At 38.4% G+C, this 27087-nt stretch overlaps 1 non-coding gene and 1 pseudogene across 1 annotated transcript; one reads left to right on the top strand and one right to left on the bottom strand.

Annotated features, from left to right (window-relative positions):
• The window catches only part of LOC148586353 (uncharacterized), a 97927-nt pseudogene that overhangs the window by 1208 nt on the left and 69632 nt on the right, over nucleotides 1-27087 (top strand).
• Nucleotides 10660-10762, bottom strand: LOC132180150 (small nucleolar RNA R71). The gene has a single exon (XR_009440044.2). It is a non-coding gene; the product is annotated as a small nucleolar RNA R71 (small nucleolar RNA).

The raw sequence follows: 27087 nt of genomic DNA, 5'->3' as shown, positions 1-27087 counted from the left end.
AGCCAAGGTGGATTTGATCTCCAACCTTCCGCCTTCGCGGATAGTGAAAGAGATTTGATCTTTTTTGGGACATGTAGGATTCTACAGAAGATTCATCAAGGACTTCAGTAAGATTGCAAGACCTTTGTGCAGCCTGCTTGCAAAAGATGCTCCCTTTGTTTTCAATGACAAGTGCCATACAGCCTTTGAGATCCTGAAGAAGACCTTAACCTCCACACCAATCATTAAACCACCCAATTGGGATGTGCCTTTTGAGATAATGTGTGATGCCTCTGATTATGCTATGGGAGTTGTTTTGGGGCAGAGGGTGGAGAAGCTTCCTCATGTCATCTACTATGCCAGCAAGACCCTGAATGATGCACAACTCAACTACTCTACCATTGAAAACGAGTTGTTGGCAATCGTGTTTGCTTTGGATAAGTTTAGATCTTACTTGCTAGGGTCTAAAGTCTTGGTCTACTCGGATCATGCTGGTTTGACATATCTTTTTTCCAAGAAAGATGCTAAATTTTGTCTCATCCGGTGGATTCTGTTGCTGGAGGAGTTTGACATTGAAATTCGGGACAAGAAGGGTTTCGAGAATGTGGTAGCTGACCACTTATCTAGGCTGATTGTGGATTTCAATGAAGATGCTGTGCCCATTGTTGAGATGTTCCCTGATGAACAACTGATGCACATGTCCCAAAATCCTACACCATGGTTCGCAGACATTGTGAACTACCTTGTCACTGCTCAGATGTCCTCACATTGGACCAAGCAAGACAGTTCAAAATTCTTGGCTGAGGTGAAGTATTTCTTTTGGGATGATCCCTACTTGTTCAAATACTACCCAGATCAGATTATACGAAGATGCATTCCTGAGAGTGACCAATAAAATGTCCTCTCCTTTTGCCATGATCATGCATGTGGAGGCCACTTTAGTTCTAAAAAGACTGTTGCGAAGATTTTTGAAAGTGGATTCTATTGGCCCTCCATCTTTCGTGATGCTCATGACTATTGTTCAGCTTGTGAGAGATGCCAGAAATTGGGGAGTATTGGAAGAAGGAATATGATGCCATTGAACCTGATCCTAATTGTGGAGCTTTTTGATGTTTGGGGCATTGACTTTGTGGGACCCTTCCCTAATTCTTATGGGTACCTCTACATCCTTGTGGCGGTTGATTATGTTTCCAAGTCGGTGGAGGCCATTCCTTGGCCTCCACCAACTTGGAAACATAATGATCATAGAGTTGTGCTGCAATTTCTGAAGGACAATGTGTTTGCACGTTTTTGGACACCACGTGCCATTATCAGTGATGGAAGGAAGGGAAGCCCTTCTGTAATAGATTTTTTGAGCAACTCATGAAGAAGTATGGTATCACTTATAAAGTTGCAACTCCCTACAATCCTCAGATGGTCAAGTCGAGATATCCAACAGAGAAATCAAGAGGATACTTGAGAAGATGGAGAACCCGACAAGAAAAGATTGGTCTCTACGAGTTAATGATGCACTGTGGGCATACCAGACAGCGTTCAGGACTACGATTGACATGTCTCCCAACCAACTTGTGTATGGCAAGGCTTGTCATCTTCCTGTGGAATTGGAGCATCGAGCATATTGGGCTATCAAGCAGCCAAATTTCAATCTCTCCGAGGCTGGCAATCAAAGGAAGCTCCAACTCAATGAGTTAGAAGAATTGAGGAATGATGCCTACGACTGTGCCAAGCTGTACAAATCTCAGATGAAGAAGGCTCACGACCAAAACATTTTAAGATCTTTTGAAGTTGGTCAAAAAGTCCTCTTATACAAAATTCACATTATTCTCAGGTAAGCTCAAGTCTCGATGGACTGGACCATTCATAGTGCATGCAATTTCTACTCATGGAGCCATCGACATCGAGGATCCTTAGAGTGGAAATACTCTCAAGGTCAATGGTCAACGGTTGAAGCCATTCCTCGAACTGGAGATCCTGGAGATTGAAGAAATGCCCTTGGAGGACCCTGCTTCTTCTAACTGAACATCTGTTGTGGAAAGTCTGGCTGAAGACAGTAAACTTAGCGCTTGTGGGAGGCACCCCTCTTTCCTTTTATTTTTTGTCATTTGTTTTTGTTTCGTTTGTGTTTGTTTTTGTGTTGTTGTGATTTTTAGGACAGGTATTTTCACGAGTAAGTTTGGGGGACGTTCTCTCTCTACACACTCCGGTTTTCTTCACCTCTCAGTATTGTATTTCTACCTACATTGAGGACAATGTGTGATTCAAGTTTAGGGGTATGGAAAGACACCGTTGTCCAATTTTCTTTGTTGTTTTCTTATTGTTTGTTTCAATTTTTCGTGCCTAAGAAAAAAAAAAGTGTGCTATGTTGTTGTCAAGTTTCAATTAAACTATAACTATGGTTTGCATTTCATTGGCTTGCTTAAAGTGTTGAACACATCATCATGTCATTAGGAATTTGAGTATTTTGATTTATTTTTGGGTAAAGGAGCTTTCACTTGTTTTGGGTTGAATTTTAATGAGCACATTAGCATGGATTCTGTGAGGTATGTTGTTTGAGCTTAATCATGTGCCTTTAAGATTTGGATGACCTATTGATGAATAACCTTGGCTTGCAAGAAAAAAAAAACAAAAAAACAAAAAAACAAAAAAAAAAGTGAAAGAAGAAAAAAGAGAAGATCATTTTGAGTTTTTCATAGAGTAACCGGACCTCTTGCATCATTAAGCATTGAGTGTTTGCGTCAAAAGGGGTGAAGTTCGAGTTGATTGATGGTATTGCTAGTTTGGCTTCGTAATGTAACAAGTTTGCTAACACTTGTTACATGGGTCAATTAGAAAGCTTAAGGGAGTTAAACATTGCACAGCCTAGACAAGAAAAAAAAAAAAAAAAAAGTTAGAAAAATGCTTATCTTGCCTTGGTTGTTTCATCTGTTAGGGATTCTTACAAATTTTGAGTAACTTGTTTTGAATTTAAATTGAAAGCCTCATGATTGTATACTAATTTCACTTTGCACTTATCGAAACATATGATGTCTCAATTGTCCATTTATGAGTGATTTGATTTTGGATTCTCTTTTGATTGTGATGATGGTGTTTGTCTTTTTAAGCTTGCTCATGAATAAGAACCATGGTTTGTGTGAAACTTCATTCTTGTTAACAACATAGTGCTGCAATGTTTGTGGGTATCATTTCTGTTAAACCCTCACGAGACTTCACTTGTCCACTAGGGATGCCTAGGGGTTTAAAAGGCTTGTTGCATATGCTAAATGCAATCGTTTCTCTTACGACAGAGGATTTATGTTTCATGCTTTCATTTTATTTTTCGTTTTGTTTTGCTAAGGGGCTAGCAAAATGTAAGTTTGGGGGTGTTTGATGTGTGCCAAATATTATATATTTGGACCCCTTAATTTGTATTTGTTAATCCTTTGGTTGTCTTCTATTTCCATGTCTTGTGCTAGTTTTGTGTTTTGCAGGTTGCTAAGGGAAAAATGCAATCTTTTTGTGGAAGTTGCAAAGTTTGCAAAAAGAGCTACAAACGGAAGTGGGATCGAGATCATGATTCTATGCTCGAGCGCGTCTACGCTCGAGCCCAACAACGGAGCACTTGAGCGCACCCCCGCCTATGCCCAAGCAAGCAGTGCTCAAGCGCACCAAGTGTGCAATCGAGCACACTTGTTTGACCTGGCACCAGTTTTTAGCTTAAAACCAAACCTAGATTAAAGCCTATAAATGGAAAAGATCTCAGATTATTTTAGAAGAGATTGCAGAGTACGAAATTTCAGAGGAGAAAGAAGAGAGTTTAGGGTTTCCTAGCTTTTGGATCTCAAATTTGGGGTTTTCAATTTGTAAGCATCTCAATTTTCATGGATTCAATTAATTTTGGTTTGTCTTTCAATTTCATGAGAGGCTAAACCCTCAAATAAGGTTGAGGATGAAGCCTCACTTATGATTAGCAACATTCTTTCCATGTATATGATATTTTCCAATGTATTGGTTTGATTTTCCTATTATTTTACTTCAAATCAATTTTGTGGAATGATTCTTGGATATCTTTTGTGATTCAAGTATACACTTGATTATTTGAGATAATTTCACATAATTGATTGCATGGTTTTCTTTGTTAAAAAATTGGATATCCCTTGTGATTTATTCTATGGATACAATTGATGTTTTAATTGAAAATTGGATATCTTTTGTGATTTACAGATACAATTGATGATTTGATTGAAATTGGATTTCTTTTGTAATTTGTGTGATGGATGGATACATGGGATGGTTTTGATTAATTCTTTGAAGGAAAAGTAAAACATACCTAAGATTTGTAGTACTTTCGAAATATTATTGATCATGGGAATATGTTGTTATGAATTTGTAAGTGCGGATTCCGAAACCCTAGTGCTTTGTTCATAGATTACTTTCACTTTAATTAGTTTATGCTTTCGATTTTACGTTCACAAAACAATTTCTCAAATTTTGGAACCAGGTTAGGTTTTGATTGATTTAGATTTAATTTTGTTTTCAAGAACACAATTCCTTGTGGGATCTACCTCGCACTTGCAACCCTTTTACTGCAAACTATTCGTACACTTGTGAGTATTAAATTTTTTTACAACACCTCACCTCTATTACCATTGAGAGATCTCATTGCCTCTATGCTCTCCTAGCAAAAACCTCTCTCAATTTTGGTTCCTTCATCGTTGCGGCAATGAAGGGGCTACAGATGGCCAACCAGGGCACCGCCCTTCCATATGGAGCCCTGATCACCAAGATCGCCAAGCACGTTGGAGTATCTACAGAGGGCCTGACAGAGCTACCACTGCCTAGAGCATGCATGACCTCGCGATTTCTCAATGCAAGCAAGTCTCACCTCTGAGGAGTTGAGCTGGAGCCGAGACCACCACGAGCACCGAGAGTGGCAGCAGTTGATGGTGCATCCTCGTCTGTGAGCAGAGAGGAGCGTATAAACCGTATGGATAGCATGCTCAACGAGATCCAAAGATCCATTCAGGGAACCATGCCATCCTCACACTGTGGTAGAACTACTTGATGGGATCCCTCGACGTCAGGGACTACGGTATTCACAGTCTGAGCGTCAACTGAGGAAGAGGGAGCCCGAGCGCTCGAGGAACCCCCGGTTGAGGATCTGTAGAGCCTAGCTCTAGGAAGGATAGGCGATCCCGCTCTTAGAGCACTCTCACGATGACTTCTTTTATGTCTCTTTTGGTGTTTTGTATGAATTTTTTGCTACATTATAAGTCCACCTCGGTGGTGGCAATTTTGGTGTGTATGCAGCCTTTCTAAACTTACTATACCTTATCCTTATATGAATGCCGTAGATGTCAAACTTGCTATGCCTATTTTGATTCCATTATTGTTTTGGTTCTTTCCAAAGTCTTGTTTTATATATCCCAATTCTCTCGACTATTTTACAAACCCTCCCACGAGGAGAGACTTTTCTTTACTTTCAAAACCATAATTTTGAGGATGAAATTTTTATAAGGAGGGGAGAGTGTGATACCTCAGTAAAAACAATCGTTTTAATTGGTTAAAAATTTCATAAAGCATATTTTTAAAACAAAAGACCTAAGCCCTCACACATAACCAAGATATCCTAAAAAGCCTTGAGGCAAAACCCAAGTTTCACCCCTTTCTGACTAAACATACGCCCATGGGACCACCCATATGTACGTTGACCAGTCTTTGACGTAGTAGGCAATACCTAGGACGTACGCCTAAACCCTTTTATCCAACGTATAATAGTACCCATACGTATGCTGACATCCTGAAAAGTAGTTTTAACCCATTCTCCACTTTTTGCAGAGGAGGCACACATCCCATACCCTATATAACACCCCCTTCATCCCATCAGCCTCTCCCACTCCCTGAAAAACTCTAATCCTAGTAGAAGAGGTGATTTTGAGAGAGAAGGAGGAGGTCTTGGTGTTTTGCTATTCCCTAAGGTAGACTTCTTACCCATTCCATGATCTTTTGTTGTTACTATGATGTTTCATGTTTTAAAAAGATGATTTTGGTAAAGCCCTTACACCCATTTCCTTATAAAAGCCAAGTATGTTTTCAAAGAGTTTTAAGCCACTCTTTTATTGCCTTGAATTGTATGGTAACATGATGTTACGTTGTATATGCCTAATTAGTAGACTAGAAGGATTTATATTTGCCCATAGATCTCATAGAAGCCTCAAAACATAGTTTAGAGTTGTTGGCCAAAATACCTAACTCACTAGCCGAATGTACGCTCTCGTGGCTATACGTATGACCAGGGAGAAGGCATCTACCCCTTAGCTCCAAATTTGCAGTGATAGGGTCCAGCAATCCCTTTTGTTAGATAAAACTTAGCACCATACTCATAGAAGTCCTCTAGTACTGCACATAATAATGTGTCGTATTTTGTTCTAGCAAGGTTTTATGATGTTGGAGGACTCGAGCAGGCGAACAAGGTAAGTAAACACTTACGAACACTTTCTTTAAAAACATGGGATATGTTAGCTGATTGACCACGCGTATGATATCAGCATGTCTACATTTTTGTAATGACTTAGTAACTGCTTTAATAACTTGTCGATAAGATGCATTGTGACATGGTACACCGGTACGTGCGGTATAGTGGCTGATAAGTGCCAAATATTGCATATTTGGACCCCTTTATTTACATTAGTTAATCCTTTAGCTGTGTCGTTATTTAATATTTTGTGTTAGTTTTGTGTTTTTAGTATTTTGTAAGTCATTGAAGAAAAACTACAGCTTTAAAGGGAAAAATGCAAAGTTTGGAAGAAAGAATACTTTGAGAAGACCTAGATGATGTGGTTAAGTCTAACCAAATCCAAGAAAAGGTTAAATCAGATTAAAGTTCAGATTGGATAAGATTTCGGATCGGATTCAAATTTAGATTCTGCACATGTCTTAGTATTTTGAGCATAACTCTCCGTTCAAATATTGGATTGAAGTGATTCAAACGGTATTGGAAAGCTAACTCAAAATACTACAATTTGTTATGAAATAGGATTTTCCTAATTCGGACGGTTTCTATGCCAAAATCGCCCCGCAATCAAAGGACACAAATGTGGACGAATCCTATTCCGATTTCAGACTTCTATTTTGACTGGGAGACAGACCTCCAAATTATCTAGGTTTAATAAGGTTTTTAGGACTTTCCTAAGCCTATAAATAGACTTCTTTGCATTCAAGAAAAGTGACACAATCCCAGAGAGCAAAATTCTTTTGTTTAGTTTTTCTTTAGGTTTAGGTTTAGGTTTAGATTTTATTTTTATGTGGAGCTAAATTCCCAACTAAGGTTGGGGATGCAGCCTCACCGATGAAGAACAAAATCACTTTTATGTAAGTTTTTATTATTATGATTTTATTGGGTTTTATATTTCAATTGTTTTACTTCTAATCAATTGTATGGAGTGATTCTTGGATATTTCTTGTGATTCAAGGATACATGTGATGATTTAAGATAATTTCATATGATTGATTGCTTGGCTTTTAACTCATAAAAATTGGATATCCCTTGTGATTTGTTCTACGGATACATCTGGTGTTTCAATTGAATTTGGATTCCTTTTGTGATTTGGTCAATGAATGGATACATGAGATGGTTTTGATTAATTCTTTGAAGCATAGTAAAACATATCTATGATTTAATTTGTGAGAACTTCAGATTAATATTGATGAACATAAAGTATGTTGTTATGATTTGGTGAGTGTGAATTCCCAAACCTTAGTACCTTTATCCTTAGATTTACTTATTTTATTTTGTTTATGTTTATCCTTTAATTTTCAAAACTCAAAAATCAAACCCTTTTTGGAACTAGATTAGGATTTAATTAGTTTAGATATAAATTGCTCTTTCAAAAATACAATTCTCTGTGAGATCGACCTCGCACTTGCAATCCATTAAACTACAATTGATTCGTGCACTTGCGAGTTAAATAAATTTGCACAACAATGGCCATGGGCTTACTATATAGACTTGATTCAATGGTCAAATGTGTATGTTGTTATATGGGCGTTGGATCCAATGGATGTTTTGTGACCGGCGTAGCCTTAATGGGCGATCACTACAAGACGTACATCATTTGTAGCATGGGCCACCAGAGGTCGGACTCGGTCGGGCTGCTAGTGTTATGGACGGTAGCGTACAATGGTCAAGGCACTAGTATTGTATTACATGTCGCTTAGGATAGTGCCAACACTGCTGAGAAGGGGTAATATCTTGGGTAGACCATATATGATAATTATGACCTATAAAACATTAGTTTTTCCGTATTAAAATACTTAGGCGATTGCCGCTGAGAATGCACCACTCTTTTATTAACTAAAACAATACTTTTACGGTGTATTAACGGTGTCAGCACCTCTTTTAAATGTTTACCTACAGTGCATGTTTATTTCTGCTTATTAATAATGAGCTCATGTCATGCCCTAATGTGATGTTTACTTACTAAGTGATAAGTGCTAAAATATACATATTTTAGCCCCTTAATTTATATTTGTTAATCTCTTAGTTTTGTTAGTTTGTACTATTTTACTTTCTTTTTGTGTTTTCTATATTTTAATAGGTTTTTGAAGAAAAGGACGCAATTCTGGAAAATTTGGACTTAAAGTGCAATTTGGGAAAAAGTTGGAGTGTGCAATCAAGCATACAAGACCAGGGCTCGAGTGCAGAAGCGCTCGAGTGCCAAAGTCAAAGTAGCGAGGGCATTTGAGCAAGCAAGCGAGCATGCAAAAGAAGTTGACCTCCGCACTTGAGCACCCAACACAGAAAATCGATCGCACAACTACAATCGAGCAACCAACCTTACGATCGAGCGCACTTGTGCGCTGGAGGAAAAAAACATGCGGCCAGACTCCTTTTCCACATCAAATTAGGTTTTCCAAGTCTTTATTGAACTAGGACTTAAACCTACGACTTTACTAGGGTTTCTAGGACTTCTAGGGCTTTTTCTAAACCTATAAATAGACCTCTAGGCCTCTAGGAAAAGGAGACAATGCCAGACAAGTTCTAGAAGAAGAATTGACGGCTCTTCAAGGAAGCGTTTTTCGGGTTTATTATTTTCCTTTTTATTTTCTTATGAAGATGATTAGCATCAAACTTAAGTGTAACTAAATATTTTAGTAGGGCTAGATTGAAGCCCTAATCATGTATCTTTAATATTTCAATATTGGCGCCTTTGTGATAATCATATTGTGATGCTCAACTTGATTATTTTATGTTTTATTGAATTTCTCATATGAATGTGCTTGGCCAATATATGCATGTGGTATGGATTTGTTATTTGAGTCAATTTGGATGATTGAGTCCTGGGCTTAATAGAGTGACAAAAAAATCTCCTTACGGGTTCTTAGATTAATCAACATAGAAGACCGGGAGTAGACACCCATGCCCTAGGCTCCATGTGTTTGTTGATTTCTACAAATTTATGCTTTCTTAAAGAACAACTTAGTAGACACCCATTCTAAATCCTTTGAGAAAGAAAAGAATTAGAGTAGACACCCATGCCTAATTCATTGCTTAGGGAGATCAATAGCTTACGGAGTATACACCCATGCTCTTAGGTTGACAAACATTAGGTGTTCTTGATATGATTGGAACATTGGCATATTGTTGAATTATTTAAGCATGATTAGTGGTGGATATCAAAGTCCTACTTCTTTATCTCTATTAATTCAAAATCAATCTTTTATCTTGTTTTATTTTCGGAATTAATTTTAAGCATTATTTTTAGCTATTCTCATGGGAATGATCTCGTACTTGCACCCTATACTACTGTTTTGATCTTGTGCACTTGCGAGTTAAAACGTACCGATTATTATCTATTAATTTAGGTAGTATTCGGTACAACAAGTTTTTGGTGTCGTTGCCCGGGATTGCGTTAAATTCTGTTTAGAATTTTTTTCCCTTTAGTTTTGTTATTTTAATTTTTACTTTTAAATCGGTTCTGTTTCTTTCTTTCTTTCTTCTTCTTCTTCTTTTCTTTTTTCTTTTTTCTTTTTTCTTTTTTTTTTTAAAAAAATTTACCTAAATTGGAATTTGTCTCAGTTCTGCATTATGTCTGCAAGCACTGTGATCGAGCGCACACTCAGGAGAGATCGAGCGTAATTTTCTAAACAGCAGCATTGAAGCTGCTGTAATTGCAAAAACAGATCTTCTTCATGCAAGGTCGTCGATCTCAGGACTCAACCGTCATTCCAATTGATCCAGAAATTGTGCGGACCATTCGACAAAGGCCTAGAGACAACCCCGAGACAAAAGAACTCAAAGTTGAGGAAACAATGGGAGAAGCTGTCTTGAATCCACCGCCAGTGCAGAGACCTATGAAACATTCTTTCATCTCGCAAAACCTCAACCAGCCATCATGCGTTGCCTACCAACCAGAAGCACAGGGCAGCTTCAATTTGCCACCTCAAATACTCAATACTTTGACTCACTTCAGAGGCACACCTACTGAGGATCCACACTTGCACGTTAGGGAGTTCTTTGATCTCTGTAAGACTCAAAACATCCAGTGCTTAACTCTAGAAGGAATCAGGTTAATCCTCTTTCCTTTTTATTTAAAAGATAATGCTAAGTTATGGTTAAATTCCTTGCCTGCAGGTCCCATTACTACTTGGGATGGGTTAGCCACTAAATTCCTTAAGAAGTTTTTCCTAGCTCAAAAGACAAGGCAACTTAGAAGGGAGATTCAAACATTTGAACAGAGAGATGGAGATCTTTTCTTCGAAGCATGGGAACACTTCAATGAGCTGCCAAGTGTCCACATCACAACCTATCTCAAGATGATAAGGTACAAGCTTTTTATGAAGGTTTAAATGACACTAACAAAAGTATTTGTTGACTCTGCTTGTGGAGGTGTGCTTATGGAAAAGAATAGTGAGGAAGCCATAGAGCTCTTTGAGGCATTAAGCGAGAACTCCCAACAATTCTCATCCAGAGGGAGACATGGAGTAAAAAGTAAGGGCATGTATGAAGTAAACATGAATGGTAGAGTTCAAAATCAGATGGCTGCCATGGAGAGGAAGCTAGATATGCTTGTAAAGGCCATGACTACTCAGAACATCTCTCCCATTCAGCAAGCTGCACAAGTCAAGGTATATGCCATATGTTCCCCTTCTGACCACACCACTAAGACTTATCCTTTGTATTCATTTACAGATCAGGAGCATGAAACAGTGGCTTTAATATAAGAGGTAAGTGCGGTGTTGTTAAGGAAATTACCACCAAAGCTTAAAGATTCGAGTAGTTTTACTATTCCTTGCATGATTGGTGACCATCTTTTTGAGTGTGCATTATTGGATTTAGGAGTAGGAGTCAATCTGCTACCATACACTATGTATGAGATACTGGGTTTGGGGGAGCTTCAACCAACTTCAATCACCTTACAATTGGCAGACAGAAGGATCAAAAGACCGAGAGGTATACTAGAGGATGTCTTGGTAAAGGTAGATCAATTTATTTTACCTGCTGATTTCATTGTATTAGATATGGAAGAATCCCCTATGCCATTGCCTTTGCCTATTATCTTAGGAAGACCCTTTATGAGAACTACTGATACTAAAATTTGTGTGAAAAAGGGTAATGCGAGTATGAAGGTAAATGGTGAGAAGATAGAATTCAAAATATTTGATGCATTGAAATTACCCCAAGATAATCTGGAATGCTTTAATGTATATATCATTCAAGGTGCTATTGAGAGAGTTTTTCAGGTCCATCATATTGATCCATTGGAGGCCACCCTCACTAATGGTTTTACAAGGCAAGACATTGAGCCAGATTTTGAAGATGTTACTGATGACATCATTGAAGCTGTGCACCTCCTTGAGACCTCTCCACCACATTCAAGAAAGTATACCCCACCCTTTGAGACTCTTGTGCCTACTAATACTACTCTTGTCCCTTCCACTGTCAAGGCACCAGAATTGGAGTTGAAGCAGTTACCAGAACATCCGACATATTCTTACTTGGGAGAGAACTAGACACTACCTGTGATAGATGCTGCAAACCTAAGTTTGGGGGAAGAGGAGAGAAGCTATTGAGATTTCTTAGAGAGCATAAAACTACGTTAGGATGGACTATTACCGACATCAAAGGCATAAGTCCAGCCAAGTGCATGCATCAAATCTTCCTTGAGGATGAAGCAAAGCCAACTAGGGATGCGCAAAGAAGACTCAAACCACACATGAAGGAGGTAGTCAAGGCTGAGGTTTTTTAAATTGTTGGATGTTGGCATTATCTATCCCATCTCAGACAGTAAATCGGTAAGTCCGGTTCAAGTAGTACCAAAAAAGAGTGGGATCACAGTGGTGAAAAATGAAGAAGATGAGCTGGTACGTACAAGAATAACCACCGGTTGGAAGGTATGTATTGACTACTGAAGGCTGAACAAGGTGACCCGAAAAAATCATTTTCCTTTGCCCTTCATTGATCAGATGGTAGAGAGGTTAGCTGGCCATAGATATTACTTCTTTTTGGATAGATACAGTGGCTACAACCGAATTGCAAAAGCACTAGAGGACCAAGAAAAGACCACCTTCACATGTCCTTTTGGCACATTTGCTTACAGAAGGATGCCGTTTGGACTATACAATGCACCCGCCACCTTTCAAAGATACATGATGAGCATTTTCTCAGACATGGTGGAGAAATTTATTGAGGTATTTATGGGTGATTTTAGTGTTTTTGGCTCTAATTCTGTTGAATGCCTCCATCATCTAAAGATTGTCCTCAAGAGGTGTGAAGAATGCAGCTTAGTGCTTAATTGGGAAAAGTGCCACTTTATGGTACAACAAGGCATTGTGCTGGGTCATGCCATTTCTAGCAAGGGCATTGAGGTAGATAAGGCCAAAATTGACATCATCTCCAAACTCCCTCCTCCTATGATGGCCTAAGGTGTAAGAAGTTTTCTAGGACATGCCGGGCTCTATAGAAGATTCATCAAGGATTTCTCCAAGATCTCTAGACCCTTGTGTGCACTACTGGCCAAGGATGTCAAGTTTGAATGGATTGACGAACGCATGGATGCTTTCAACATATTGAAAAAGCTGCTCCCATTTGCACCAATAATGATGGCACCTGATTGGAGCCCTCCATTCGAGCTCATGTACGGTGCCAATGACTTCGCCTTGGGAGCCGTTTTAGGTCAAAGAATCAATAAGGTACCTCATGCTATATATTATGCTTCTAGATCTTTGAATGATGCTCAGCTAAATTATTCTACTACTGAGAAAGAATTGTTAGCTATCATATTTGCTTTGGAGAAGTTTAGGTCATACTTGATTGGTTCTAAAGTTATTGTATACACTAACCGTGCTGCTTTGAGTCCTCCAGTTAGTCTTCTTCCCCTTTAGAACTTGTTCTATAACACCCCGTGAAAATCAATTAACTGGTAATTGACTGCATGATTCGCCTCCTAGCCTTGTCCGAACAAGACTCAGGGATCATAACCTCTCGCAAGAGAGACTACAGCGGAAGACTTTCAACCATAGGAATAGGAAAACAATAATTAAATCCCATAATCATAACAACCAGAGTAACGATAAAACATCATAACATAATAGATCCTAAAATGTACTAGTCAAAGACCGATCATCAATATATTATGAACCCAAGATAATTGTCTAAGAAATAACAAGATCAATGCCTAAGCTTATGTAGTGCTAACATAATAAAAATCTCAATCATCTCCGCCTGAGTGGATCCTTCATTGTCCCATATGGACTTGAGCCAAACTGGGTCCATGTCTGAATTAGATCCTTGGCCACCACTAGCTGGCTGTCCGTATCCATCCTCCTATATGCTAGCTAAACCGCATAATTACACATAATGAAGGGTGTAAAATAAATGGGTAAGTCTAAAGACTTAGTGAGTAAAACTCTGCTTGATAAGTATGCAGCATTTTAAACATGATAGTTATTTATGAATGCAGTATAGGTATAGTACATGTTATAATCATGTGAATCAATGATAGTTCAACTGTATGATCTACCCGAGATATTACCCCTTCTCAGCAGGGTTGGCGCTGTCCCAAGGGACCTATAATACAATGTCGATGCCTCGACCAATGTACGCTACCGTTCATAACACTAGCAGCCCGACCGAGTCCGACCTCAGATGGTCCACGCTACTAATGATGTACGTCTTGTAGTGACCCACCTGTTAAGGCTGCGCAGATCATTAAATAACCATTTGATCCATGGCTCATATAACATATCCACACACACATTTGACCATAGAGTTAACATGTATAGTAAGCCCATGGCCATTATCCCGCACGTACCAGTGTACCATGTCATACGATGCAATTAGTCTTGTCCATATTTTACATATATGCTATTACAAATCTCATCATCTCATTCTCTTGTTAAGTAGCACATTTTCTCTAAATGTAGAGTTCATAATGCAACTAAAATGTATTTCATGAGAGTTGCAAAATGCATGTTTTGGTACACACAAAAATAGTCATACAATGCGGGAAAAGTAATGGCTAGTATCATGTGAGTTTGTACTCACCCAGGTTGACTACACATCTGTTGGAAATGGTGTCCAAAACTCCAATTGATTGGATAATGTTTTAAATATTATGAAAAAGAACAAGTCTATATACGATTATATTCTTGCATGACATATATGTGTGATTGTGTTTTGTTCGATTATATGTATGTAAGATCCCTAAGATGCATTGTATTTGAGTGATGGTGTGTGTATCACAGAAGATCATACTCAAAGGTCCTTGCAACTTATAAACTAATTGTTCGTAGTCATAAATGGAATTTGGAACCCCACCTAGACTATAAAATATTGAACATCAACGACTTGTTTTGGTTAGGAGAAGTAGGTAGGCTTCGGGTTGATATGTTGGGGTATTGGCAAGTTTGGGCCATACACCGAACAGGAGCACGTGAGTCATCATTTGTTTACTAATACAGTCTTAACAATGATGTACGTGCAAGATGGCTTATAGTATTTACTCTAAATCCTGAGAAGTTCTTTGAACTCAGATGTGAATTGTAGATTACTTTGATGTATTAAAAGAGTGAGACCTATTTTCGATCGATCTAACCTCGGTACGTTGGGTGATCAGATGTAGCATTGTAGGAAGACTGATTTCAAGAAGGAATCCAAATCCTTTGTCTAAGACAAAGCGACAAGGACCATTCCCCTTGTTTTAGATTTAATGGGAAAGATTATCTTGAAGCTCGGGCCTGAGTGTTTCAATAGGTATCACTGAAACTTATACATGTACAAGGTGAGAATATTTCTCACAAGGTACTTAAGGATAATCATGAAGTTAAATCAGTGACTCAATGAAAGATGTAGTGAACAAAGTGACAATACATAGACTTTGGTTCGACTATGGGATGATTCCATGGAGGGGTAACATACGTAATAAGTACGTCACGAGTATTATTTGATTAAATCAAAAAATTCATTAAAGTGCAGTCATAGTTATGTAGTGGTATTAATTGTGATTAAATAGAGTCGTGTGATATGATCAATGTAGATATAGTCGCGGACCTATTAAGCTAATGATATTTTTTCCTTTGGGTCCCTCTTTGAGCTGATGTAAATTGACTAGTATATATATATTGGGCCTCAGTTATAATTATGTGTATTTACTTGGGATGTTTTATTTTATAAATAGAGCAATTGGGCTTATGAGCTAATTCCTATAGGCTAAAGAATTAAAATAAACTTTGGGCTTTTTGGTTTTAATTCTTGTAGCTAGTAAGTAAACTTTGGGCCCAAGGGAATTAAATCCAAAGGGCTAAAGTTAAGTCTAAGGAGCATTGGGCTTGAGGATAAAACCCAAGCCCAAGTGCTAAACCAAGTGCTAGTCCCACAAGGTTAAGAATCAGTTTTCTCCTTAGATCCTAGTAGCATAAATAGAGTTGCCATGGAGAAGCAAAGAACACTGATAAGCGTCGAATGTTGCACATGCAAGAAGATTGACTTTCAAACAAATTCTTTGTTTCTCCAATCACCATTACAAGAAGACCAGAATCCTCAAAAGAAACCTGAGGGGTAGACGAAGATGATGGAAAAGACAAAGGACCACTTGACCTTTTTCTCTTTTGTGGTTCTGATTTAAGAACCATAGTTTGATCAAGGGGACTAGGTTGAGGGGCATTGTGGTCAGAAGAATAGGGGACAACAGAGAAATGAGACAACATTTACTAATGGTACCACTATATGAAAGAGCTATTTTTTTCGAGTTGGAAGTCTTGATCGAAACCATAAGATCAATGATGCAAGCAGATAAGTTGATACGATGGTTTTTAAGTAGAGCATAAATAAATTGAGCCCTATCAAGAGTGAAATCAGTCTTTCGAAGTACAGGCAAAAAATTGCACATAATTAGAAGAGCAAGTATACGTTTAAGCAACTTAATGGAGTTCACAGGAAAATAAGCTAAACCAAAAGGCCAAGGAGTTTTCTTAAAGAGTTCTCCTAACAATTCTCTAGTCGGAGCAGTATCTGGGGGATAAGGGAATTGACTACTAGCCACAAAAGAAATATCCAGAATCTGAGAAAGTAATTCAGGGGTCAAAGAGATACCTTTTCCTCAAACCCGAGTGGTAAGAGAAGAGGTAAGAGCACAATAGGCAAAAATATTGGAGTAAAACTCATGAACAAGGTCCAAATAAATAGTTGGGGCAGATTGAGTGACGAATAGCCAACCTCAAAATTCAAAGATTTGGGGAATGAAAGCATACTCCCCAAAGGTGAAATCAAGAAGGGTAATAGGACGCTCAACAATTACAGTCCTAGTGTTGAAGCACATGTTGAAAGAACAATTTTTCTCAGCAATGGATGGAAAACGTTTTTCAAAACCGATATCTCTTACTGTTAAGTGCCAAAATATTCATATTTTAGCCCTTAAACTTATATGTCTTAATTCCTTAAGTGTTGTTAATTTATGCTATTATAGTTCTTTTATGTGTTTTCCATGCTTTTGTACGCTTTTGGAAGAGAAGGAAGTAAATCTGGAAGATTTGGGCTCAAAGAGAGAAATTGGAAAAACTTGAAATTTATGGTAGTGCGATCGAGCGCAGTTGACTTATGATCGATTGCACTTGCGATCTAGCACACGTGGTCTATGATCGATCGCACTTGCGATCGAGCACACACGGGCTGCGATCGAGCGCACCCATGCGCTGGAGAACAAAGAGCTGCGGCCAAAACGCCCTTTCCTTCCATATTAGGGTTTTCCAAGTCCCAATTGTAATAGGACTAAACCTACAAATTTGCTAGGTTTACTAGTGTAACAAGGACTTCTAAAGCCCTATAAATAGACCTCTAAACCTTGAGAATAATCATCCTGGATCAGACACCACTTTGGGGAGAGGAATTTGGAGGCTACTTCTAGTTACGGTTTTTGGTTCTTTCTTTCCCTTTTCTTTTTAGTTTTATTTTCATTATGTACCTAACTCTTTAGGAGGGCTAGATTGAAGCCCTAATTACGTTTAGTTAATATTTCAATATTGACGCCTTTGTAATGATAATGTTGTGATATTTAACTTGATTAATTCCTATTTTATTGAATTCCTCATATGTGTTTGTCTGATAAACATATGCATGTGGTATGGACTAGTTAATTAAATCAATTTTGATGGTCGAGTCCTGTGTTTAATAAGAGTAACAAAAGAAATCCACACCGGGTTCTTGGGTTAATCGACATGGGGAACCGGGAGTAGACACCCATGCCCTAAGCTTCATGTGTTTGTTGATTTCCACATATTTATGCTTTCTTAAAGAATAACTTAGTAGACACCCATGCTAAATCCTTTAAGAAATAGAAGAATTCGAGTGGACATCCATGCTTAATTCGTTGCTTAGGGAAATCAATAGCTTAAGGAGTAGACACTCATACCCTTAGGTTGGCAAACATTAAGTATTCATAATATGATTGCATCATTGGCATATTGTTATATTATCTAAGTATGATTAGTGGTGGATATCAAAGCCCTACCTTTAGCCTTTCATTTATCTTTATATCGTTTTTTTTTTTTTCACAATATTAATTTAGTGACAAATTAATATTTTTATCAATTCTAAAACAAAATCAACAATCCTCATGGGATCGATCTCGTATTTGTTGCACTATACTATCGTTTGATCTTGTGCACTTGCGAATAAAACGTACTAAATATTATCTATTAATTTAGATAGTATTTGGCACAACACCTATTGCAATTACAGTAGAACTCTGAGGAGGGATACGCCCAGTAGCAGTTCGAACTTGTGAAGAAGAACTGGATCCCAATTCATCAGTTCTGGAAGCTCTTGTTTTTTAGCGTTTTCCTTTGCCATGAGTTAATTCTAGAGACAGATCTGCACAATAATGAACAACATAACATTTTTAGGCAACATCCTTCAAAAACACAATCTTAGACAAGATAAGTCAACTCAACCTCAAAAACATGTTTAACAAGTACCCTACTGAAGCATCTGTAAATTTTTTTAAAAAAATAACCCCCAATACATATGCAATAAATCACAAGAGATCGAAAAAAAGAAAACACAACCAGTAATGACCAAGCAATTTTTCTAAAATTTCAAGAAAAGCACATAAAGTATTTGAAGAAAAATGATTATCTTGGAAAGATAGAGACAGAAGATGCATACCTTGTGTTGTTTAGGAAGATGAAGAGATTTGACCGAAACAAAGAAGGGCTTGAAGAAATGAGTGAAACAGAGCACACGAAACAGAGAGAATTCAAACATGGGGAATCGAGAGTAGACACCCATGCCCTAGGAGAACAAATCAGGAGCGTTAAGAATGAACACAAGAACAAACTAAAGGTGATTAACTTCACTTAATTTCATTCCTTTATTTTTCCCATTATAAATTCCATATACCAATACTGACTTAAGCATCGGAGAGTCCCTGGTAACCCGGGGACACTTTCCCCCAAGAATAACTCCAAGTGAATCTCCTCATCTCCAGGAAAAAGAAGATGTACAGACACATCAAAAGTGAAACTCCACTTTGAAACTAAGGTACTGTGGTACGGTGATGGGCCATCATCCCACTCGGGTTGGTAGAGGTATACTCCGTACATGTTTAAAAACGGTACTCCTCTATACAGCTAGTTAAAACGGTGTCGGGTAGCCATCAAATTAAACACCTCAGTTCGAATAATGGAAAACTAAAAGGTGATCATCCCACTCGTGTTGGTAGAGGTATACTCTGTACATGTTTAAAAATTATACTCCTCTATACAGCTAGTTAAAACGGTGTTGGGTAGCCAACATATTTCTCCTAATCTCCCAGTTTCACAACGTAAAGGACCCTCCAAGAATGGTCCTTTTCCCAAATTCTTTCCACACAAAGAAAGAAACTCAAACACACAATGAGCACAAGGAATTTTAGAAACTAATAAACTTGTTTCATTCCAAGAAAGTGCAGGTACATAAGTAAAATATTAAAATAAACAGCAGCCCAGACATGGGACCATACAAAAACACAATAGATCTTCTTCACTATCAAGATCTACCAAAGTCGGATTCTCCCCAGCAGGGGGGTCTTCACCTTCAGCCGATGGACGCAGAAGGAAAGCAGAAGGACAAGCAACCCTGAGAGCCCGATCCCTGGCTATGAACAAAGACTGCCGAATCTCAACAGGGATGTCCCGCCAACTCACCGTTTCAGGATCTCTTGGCCCAAACTCTCCACGCCAAAAAGTTTGGCACGCCCTGAATCCACTCCTGAAGACGCCCCTCCAACTACTACAATTAGCTGCCGAAATACGCCACAACTCCTCTTTGAGACCATTGATTTGGCCATGTTGGAAGCATAAGCGAGCAAAAAACTCATCCCTGTCTTTTGTGGCATCTTCTCTAACTCTCCAGATCACCAAGTCTTTTTGCCTGACTCGGTTAGCCTCATTATGAGCCTTGGTTTCTGTATGCCTCTGTGCAGCACGGGCCAAAAACATGTTGTGCCAAATACCTACCTAAATTAATAGGCAAATACTTGGTACGTTTTACTCACAAGTGCACAAGATCAAATAATAGTATAGTGCAGCAAGTACGAGATCGATCCCACGAGGATTGTTGATTTTGTTTAATAAAAATATCAAATTGTCACTAAATTGATATTGTGAAAAAGAAATAAAAAGATATAAAGATAAATGAAAAGCTAAAAGTAGGGCTTTGATATCCATCATTAATCATACTTAGATAATATAACAATATGCCAATGATCCAATCATATTGTGAATACTCAATGTTTGCCAACCTAAGGGTATGGGTGTCTACTCCTTAAGCTATTGATTTCCCTAAGCAACGAATTAGGCATGGGTGTCTACTCTAATCCTTTTCTTTCTTAAAGGATTTAGCATGGGTGTCTACAAAGTTGTTCTTTAAGAAATCATAAATCTATGTAAAATCGACAAACACATGAGGCCTAGGGCATGGGTGTCTACTCTAATCATTTTCTTTCTTAAAGGATTTAGCATGGGTGTCTACAAAGTTGTTCTTTAAGAAATCATAAATCTGTGTAAAATCGACAAACACATGAGGCCTAGGGCATGGGTGTCTACTCTCGGTTCCCCGTGTTGATTAACCCAAGACCCGGTATGGATTTCTTTTGTTACTCTTATTAAACCCAAGACTCAATCATTCAAATTGATTTAATTAACTATTCCATACCACATACATATGTTGATCAAACAAACATATATGAGGAATTCAATAAAACAAGAATTAATCAAGTTAAGCAACACAATATGATTATCACAAAGGCGCCAATATTGAAATATTAAATAAAAATAATTATGGCTTCAATCTAGCCCTCCTAAAGAGTTCGTTACACGTAACGAAAATAAAAATAAAACGAAAAGGGAAAGAAAGAACCAAAAAGTAGTCTCCAATTCCTCTCCCCAAAGTTGTGTCTATTCAAGGATCCCTATTCTCAAGGTTTAGATTTCTATTTATAGGGCTTTAGAAGTCCTTGTTACACTAGTAAACCTAGAAAATTCGTAGGGTTTACAAGTGGGACTTGAAAAACCGTAATATGGAAGGAAAGGGCATTCTGGCCGCAGCTCTTTGTTCTCCAGCGGACGGGTGCGATCAATCGCAACCCGTGTACGCTCGATCACATGTCTTGTGTGCTCGATCACAAGTCTCCTATGATTGATCGCACTACCAAAAACTCCTACTTTTCCCAATTTCCCTCTTTTAGCCCAAATCTTCTAGATTTACTTCCTTCTCTTCCAAAAGCCTACAAAACCATGGAAAACACATAAAAGAACTGAAATAGCATAAATTAACAACACTTAAGGAATTAACACATATAAGTTTAAGGGCTAAAATATGAATATTTCGGCACTTAACACACCCCCAAACTTACATATTGCTAGTCCCTTAGCAATACAAAACTAAAAACAAAATGAAAAACAAAAAATAAAAAGATAAATCCATCTTTCGTGAAATGTACGATTGCATTTAGCATATGCAACAAGCCTTTTAAACCCCTTGGAATTCCCTAGAGGACGAGTGAAGTCTCGTGAGGGTTTCCAGGAATGTTACCCACAAACATTATGCAAGAGTTCATGTTATCCAAAAATTAAGGTATCACTCAAAACCATGATTCGCATTCATTAGCAAGCTTAAAAAGATAAACTCCATCTTCACAATGAATTGAAATTTTAAAATTTAATCACTTACAAAAGAAATGCTAAGGCATCACAAATTCAAAAACAGTGTAAAGTGAACTAGCACATAAATATGAAGCTTCCAATTATTTCTAATGTGCAATGTCTCAATATCTCAAAGTTCACTAAAATCCCTATTAGAATGAACAACAATGGCATTTTTTTTTTTCCTCAGGTTGTGCAATGTTTGGTTTTTTTAAGCTTTCTAATTGACTTATATAATGAGTGTTAAGTCAATGACTCCACATTAGGTGTAGAGACACCCCTAGGACTTAGTAACTCGAGTCAAAAAGGCTACAAAACCAAACTAACCATGACATTAACCAAATCAAAATTCTTCACCTTTTGACGTGAACACTCAATGCTTTGAGGCAAGAGGTCCAGTTACTTAGTGAAAAGCTTATCAATGATCATATATATTTTCTTTTCTTTTCTTTTTTTATCACATATATATATATGCCAAAGTATCCATCTAATAAATCATCCTGTTTCACTCAAGACATAGAAACACACACATTAGACTTTCATGTCATACCCCACAAATTATGTGCTAATGTGCTTTTGTAAGATTAGATCAAACATGTGAATTCTTAGTTGACAAAAGCAAGTAACCAAGCTGAAAAATCCTATCATTAGATCATGTGTTCAACACTTTAAGCTCAACAATGAGAATCAAATCACAATTTTTGAGATCAACCAAAACTTTAAGACAACATGAACATGTGTGTGTGTGTGTGTGTCTATATATATATTACACATTGTCCCCAATGGGACAAAGTGTGTGTAAAGTGTCTTCCTTACCCCCAAACTTAAATTACACATTGTCCCCAATGTGTCTATAACATGGAAAGAATTTACCCAGGATATGGACAAATTTGTCTGGAATAGCATGGCTCATAGCACACCCCTAAACTTGAATTGAAGCACACTTGTCCCTGCAAAACACTAAAGTAACAAAGGAAAACAAAAATAAAAATAAAACAAACAAACAAAATAAAAAGGATATGCTATGGGGTGCCTCCTATGAGCGCTAAGTTATCCGCCTTCAGCTAGACTATGGTACTTTAAACTTGAAGCCTCAGTCTTTTCTTCTCTTGCACCAAAGGGAATGAATTCTTCCTATTGCAAGATGCTTCCGAATGACTATAGATCGGGGAGGACAACTTTGAGTTTTATCAAACAGTTTCTCATCTGGTGGGGAGTCATGAACTGGAATAAAGTAGGAAGAAAACTCAGGGAGCTTCTCTATCTTGATGTCCTCAATTTGCTCATGTGGTAGCTCTAATAGACTTCTCTCCTGGCCTCTTGGTGTTTCATGAATAAGAGATAGTGTTGAAAAAATCTTAGTGCTCTCTTCTTTTTCCTGATACGGCTCCTGTGGAACTTCGGTTTGCTCCTCCTTCCTCTCTTCCACTGGATTTTCAACCACCTCTTAACTCCTCAGTGTGACAGCTTGCACATGATAGTAGGTGCACTCTTCCTCCATGTATTACCCATTGGGGTTTTCCATCAACTGTCTTTGACACTCTTCTTCTTGGTATTGCTGAGGCCAATTGATAGGAGGTGCACTTAGCTCCATGGCCAATTGTCCCATTTGTACTTCCAATCTTCGAATAGTTTAATCTATCCTTGTATTGATTTGTTTTTGATCAGTCATAAATTGCTGTTGTGAAGTTACTAGGGTGCATAGCATACTCGCTAGGTTATCCAGCTTTGACTCTTGCTCCTGAGCTACAAATGAATACAAAGGACAAGTTTCAATAGCATGATCAGAATGAGAACATATGGCACATTCCTAGAGTTGGATGGCTAGCTGAATAGGAGAGATGTTCTGAGTAGTCATGGAGTTTACAATCATATTTAATGTCTTCTGCATGGCAGCCATCTGATTTTGTAGTGGTGGAGCCGATTGAGAGAAATATGAATGATCATAGAACTGCTGATATGATTGATGATACAGTTCATTAAATTGTAGAGCATGATTTCTAGGAGCTTAAGCTTGCCACGGGAAATTTGACTGTTGCCTCCAGGTTGGGTTGTAAGAATCAAGATAGGTGTCGTTCCCCGGTCTAGAGAATGATGTATTCTTATGCCCATTAATTTTGTTAGAAATTTGTCTCATTGTAAGACATTCTCTAACATGGTGATAAGGGTCATGGCATAATGAACATGGTCCATGGGGAGTCGGAATGCCTCTCTACATATGTGAAATTAAAAATAAAATAACAAAAAGTTAAAATAAAAAGGAGAATAAAAACGAAATTTAAAAAGAAAACTTACTAATATGTAGACTCGAATGACCCTGCATGAAACAAAAGAAAAAAAAAATCAGATCTATAGTTAGTGCAGTAATTATGATGCTCTCTGGATGTGCGATCGATCGCACCGTGAGGTGCGCTCAATCGCACGGGTGAGTTCGATCGCCCTGGTTGGGCGATGGAGCGCACCTCCAAAGGCAGAACAGGAACTGCAGAAAAAACTAGAAAAACAGAAAAATTTTAAACAAAAATAAATTAAAAGAAAAAGAAAATTCCAAACAAAATCAAACAATCTTAGGCAACGACGCTAAAAACTTGTTGTGCCAAATACCCACCTAAATTAATAGGCAAATACTTGGTACGTTTTACTCGCAAGTGTACAAGATCAAACAATAATATAGTGCAGCAAGTACGAGATCGATCCCACAAGGATTGTTGATTTTGTTTTAGAATTAATAAAAATATCAAATTGTCACTAAATTGATATTGTGAAAAAGAAATAAAAAGATATAAAGATAAATGAAAAGCTAAAAGTATGGCTTTGATATCCACCACTAATCATACTTAGATAATATAACAATATGCCAATGATCCAATCATATTGTGAATACTCAATGTTTGCCAAGCTAAGTGTATGGGTGTCTACTCCTTAAGCTATTGATTTCCCTAAGCAACGAATTAGGCATGGATGTCTACTCTAATTATTTTCTTTCTTAAAGGATTTAGCATAGGTGTCTACTAAGTTGTTTTTTAAGAAAACATAAATCTGTGAAAATTGACAAACACTTGAGGCCTAGGCATGGATGTCTACTCTCAGTTCCCCATGTTGATTAACCCAAGAACCCGGTATGAATTTCTTTTGTTACTCTTATTAAACCCAAGACTCGATCATCCAAATTGATTTAATTAACTAGTCCATACCACATACATATGTTGATCAAACAAACACATATGAGGAATTCAATAAAACAGGAATGAATCAAGTTAAGCAACACAATATGATTATCACAAAGGCGCCAATATTGAAATATTAAATAAAAATAATTAGGGCTTCAATCTACCCCTCCTAAAGAGTTAGTTACACATAATGAAAATAAAACTAAAACGAAAAGGGAAAGAAAGAACTAAAAAGTAGCCTCCAATTCCTCTCCCCAAAGTTGTGTCTATTCAAGGATCCCTATTCTCAAGGTTTAAAGGTCTATTTATAGGGCTTTAGAAGTCCTTGTTACACTAGTAAACCTAGAAAATTCGTAGGGTTTAGTCCTATTACAAGTGGGACTTGGAAAACCCTAATATGGAAGGAAAGGGCATTCTGGCCGCAACTCTTTGTTCTCCAGCGCAAGGGTGAGATCGATCGCAACCTGTGTGTGCTTGATCGCAGTGCGCTCGATCACAGGTCTTGTGCGCTCGATCGCAGTGCGCTCGATCATAGGTCTCTTGCGATCGATTGCACTACCAGAAACTCCAACTTTTCCCAATTTCTCTCTCTTAGCCCAAATCTTCCAGATTTACTTCCTTCTCTTCCAAAAGCCTACAAAAGCATGAAAAACACATAAAAGAACTAAAATAGCAAAAATTAACAACACTTAAGGAATTAACACATATAAGTTTAAGGGCTAAAATATGAATATTTTGGCACTTAACAAGCTCCTCGAACCTCTGCTTCAGCTTCCCGCAAAGCCACATTAGCTGCATATCGGGCAGATTGGGACTATAGGGCCAGATCCTCAGCAACCCAAACCTTCTCTTGATAAAAAACTATCAAGTTCTCGGCAGCAACTACCTGATTGTAACTGGCCATTGATCTAGCCTCAACTTCATCACGAGCACTTCGAAGGCGGATACACTCGTATAAGTATTCTCCATGGCTTGGATTCTTTCCAACTCTAGGGATAGCTGGCTATTCTGTTCATGGAGAACTATATTTTCCTTCAAAGTAACATCCAATTTCAACTCTAACTCCGATACGTCAAGTCGCTGGGAAGAACTAGCAACATCTGAGGGCCTGTGCCCCTGTTTCACCCCATAACACAAGGCTACAGAATCTAAAGTAGCATGAGCCAAGGAAGAGCTGACTCGACGAGCCATAGAGTCTGCCAGGGTCGAAGTTGGAGCAAACCCCAACAAGCGGACCTTCAACATCAGAATTTGTATCAAAAGAAGGCATACTCTCAAACAGTTGGGGAGCAAAATTTTCTGGAAGGATCTTAGGACAGACTGAGGAGGTAACTTCTGAAGGAGGCCGCCTGAAGATAACTGTATTTTCCTTAAAGCCTCCCGGCAATACTCTCATATCTGACATGGCCGTGTCATCGTCTTCTTCAAAAGACTCTAAAACCTTCATTTGGACGAACTCGGTACAGATGATAGTGTCCTCTACAACCGTTGGATCATCTTCAGGAGCCGCATATAAAGCTGGGAGGGGCTGCATTTCTTCCATTGCAACCTCGACAGGGTGATCATCTTCAGGGGCCATTCCTAGCCTAGAAAGGGTTATGCTCCTTCTACAGCAGCCTCTACAGATTCCCCAGACTGTTCATGCTCTTCAAGGCTCCCTTGTTCTCCAAAGGGTTCTCCATCCTTAGAGGACGACGTATCAATAAAACTCGGAGAAGTGGCTATTGAGGAAGATGAAGAGGTAGAATAAACAAAGCGCATCACAGGCTGGCCTAGCCGCTGCATAGCCAGAGGCATCATCCAAACCGTCTCGTCAGCTCCGACCTCTGTGGGTGGCGCACCAGAATGAAACGAGGTGGGTGGACTTCTCAAAATTGGCGGTGAACCCTCCGGTCCAGATCTGGGACCCTCCGGCTCACCAAAATTCTCTGAACTTTCAGCAGCAGGTGAACCTCATGGTTCGTTAGCAGGCAAATCCCTTGGTTCACTAGCAAGAAAACCTTCTGAACTCATGGTGAAGGGTGGATTCCTTGGTCCATCCATAGGAGTACTACTCGAACTATCTACCAAGGCATTGCCACTAGCAGTACTAGACAAGATAACCTGGACGGCTTCCGAAGGACCAGCGGCATTTCTACACAAGCGTCTCCTTTTGAGAGGTCTAGTAGATGACTGTTCCCCAAAAGAGATAGGATCTACAGCCAAATTCTATTGGCCTCCCGACGCCACAGATCCAATAGAAGTAGGGCTTCCAGGCAACTCAGCCCTTCTATCCTATTCAGCA

Source organism: Corylus avellana, chromosome 4 (assembly GCF_965113065.1).
Source record: "Corylus avellana chromosome 4, dhCorAvel1.hap1.2, whole genome shotgun sequence".
In the NCBI taxonomy this organism is placed as follows: Eukaryota; Viridiplantae; Streptophyta; class Magnoliopsida; order Fagales; family Betulaceae; genus Corylus; species Corylus avellana.
The sequence above is the reverse complement of the archived record's forward strand: the minus strand, read 5'-3'. Positions and strand labels throughout refer to the sequence as shown.